This window comes from Octopus sinensis, linkage group LG16 (genome assembly GCF_006345805.1).
Source record: "Octopus sinensis linkage group LG16, ASM634580v1, whole genome shotgun sequence".
Lineage (NCBI taxonomy): Eukaryota > Metazoa > Mollusca > Cephalopoda > Octopoda > Octopodidae > Octopus > Octopus sinensis.
Window position 1 is genome coordinate 9,714,713 of NC_043012.1, and position 2,500 is coordinate 9,717,212.

Here is a 2,500-nt window from a genome sequence, read left to right on the forward strand (position 1 = left end):
ATGTGCATATATATATATATTTATATGCAGATGCGTGTGTGTGAATGTGTGTATACACACACACACACACACATCTATATATATATTGATGGAAATGCTAAGATAACAGAAGAATGAAAGATACCTCGATATTATGTAAATAGAGGAATTTATCCGAAAAAATTGATATATATATATATATATATATATATATATATATATATATAAAGAGACAGAGAGAGAGGGGGAATGTGTGTGTGTGTGTGTGTGTGTGTGTGTATCTATGATCCGGGTACACGATAATCCTACGAAAGATTTGTTGGTATTCTTTGGAATGATTTACTAATACTTATGTTTCTCCGGGTCTCACCTGGGTATAAACACACCCACCATGCTCACCACGACGATTTTTAACTAATCCAACCTAAATCTGCAGTCACAGCAACTGGTCAAGAGTAAAGTAGGCATTAAAAAGTTTACTGCTTGTGGTCGCTTATCTGCGTTCGATTCTCGGGCGAAGCTAATGTGTTTTCTACAGATATGAAAGCCCGGGAACAGATTTTTCAAACACGCTAAAAGTAACTTTTATGACTCTCACGCTTTTGTTGTGCTTACCTATGTAGCAATGAGAGATTATAAGTTTATACGTAAAATCGTCTGTGCCTATATATACGAATATATATAGATATATGTGGTGTGTGTGTGTGTGTGTGTGTGCGTGTGTGTATGTATACTTGTATACACATGCTTGTTACTGTACGTGTAAAGATGCAAATATTTTACTCTGGTGTTTTGTTCATAGCTGCGCTCTGGCATTTTACGTTCGAACGTGTGTCTATGCGTGTGCATGCGCGCGTATATATATAGATATGTATATAGTAACTACCAATAGTAAGTGTATATATATATTATATATATATATACCTATATATACATATATATATATATATATTATATATATTATATATATATTATATATATATATATATAATATATATATATACATATATACATATATATATATATACACACACATATATATATATATATATATATAATATATATATATATATATATATATATATACATACATATATGCTTGTATGTATGTATAAATATATATATCATCATCATACTTCAACATCCGTTCTCCGTCCATCTATATATATATAGTCATATATATATATATATATATATATATATATATATATATGTAGTCATACATGCTTATATACAAACTCACATCCTCGCGCACGCGCATACTCATACACTCATGTATGCATTATACGTTGTAGAAATATATTTGTAAAGTCGGTATTAGTCGAATACTTTAAAGCTAAAATGAAATGAAATATTCCGATACGAGATCGATATCATCCATTTACTTCCATTTAATATATATAAATATATATTTTTTTTCATTTTTTTTTCTTTGCTTCTCGTCTTTATATTCACTGGAAACTTTATTTTCATATATCAAACACAGAAAACATAATAAAACAACTACAGTAAAACACTAAGTAAAAACAATAGAAAAACCAGAAAGCATGTATGATGGTTGACTTACCTGAATAACGTGAAGCTATCTCTGTTAATATTTCCTTTATAATGTTTGTTGATAAAGTCTCGTATTATATATGGAGATTGTTGTTGTTGTTGTTGTTGTTATAAATGATGGTTGTGGTGGTGATGGTGATGGTATTGTTGACAGTGTTGATACTGCTGATGATGATGGATGGTGATGATGATGAAGCCTGATGGCGGTGGTGAGACAGGAGAGGAGTGAGAGAAGAGGCAAAGGTAATTCTGTTGAGGCGGCAAAGGATGTCTTATTCAATCTGCGGTTGACTGACGAAATAGCACATGGTACGTGTCAGTGCGTATCTGCGCGTAATTTGTGTATGTGCCTCCGTATTTATATGCGTATGTGCGCCTCTGTGTGCACGTGTGTGTGTGTGTGTGATTTTGTGTGCATGTGTGTGCGTGCGTCTGTGTGTGTGTGTGGTGTGTGTGTGTGTGCGTGTGTGTGTGCAAGTATGCGTTTGTAAGTGTATGTACTCGTGTGCGTCTTTTAGGTAATGTGCATAACGTGCATGTGTGTGGTGCGTGCGCACGCGTGCCCGCGTGTGTGTGTGTGTGCGTGTAGTGGAATGCAACTATGTATGTGTGTGCGTGTGTAGAAATATCTAATCGAGTCTGAACTGTGTCTTTTGAAAAGCGTGCATAACGCACGTGTGCATATTTGCAGAACAGGTTTGAGATATAAGCAGGGTGTGCATGCGTGTGTGCACCCGTGCACGTGTATGTATGTGCGTGTATGTGTATGTGAGAATGATGTATCAGCTAGTATGCGTGCCTGTGTGTATATGTACCCGGGTGCAGAGGCCTTTTAACTTGTATTTCTAACGTGCATGTTTATATTTGCGAATTAGCATTTGTTATATGAAAATTATGTAAGGCGTGTACGTGTGTATATATATATATGTGTGTGTGTGTGTGTGTGTGAGTGATCTAGTGCAAT

General features: G+C 34.6%; 1 protein-coding gene across 1 annotated transcript in view; it reads right to left on the reverse strand.

Moving 5' to 3' along the window:
* Nucleotides 1-1,951, reverse strand: part of LOC115220505 (G-protein coupled receptor 183-like) — a 217,301-nt gene extending 215,350 nt beyond the window's left edge. Inside the window, exon 1 of the mRNA XM_029790641.2 lies at nt 1,547-1,951. The gene's annotated coding sequence lies outside the window, so the exon portion shown is untranslated. The remainder of the gene's footprint in view (nt 1-1,546) is intronic.
* Nucleotides 1,952-2,500: the final 549 nt, after the last annotated feature.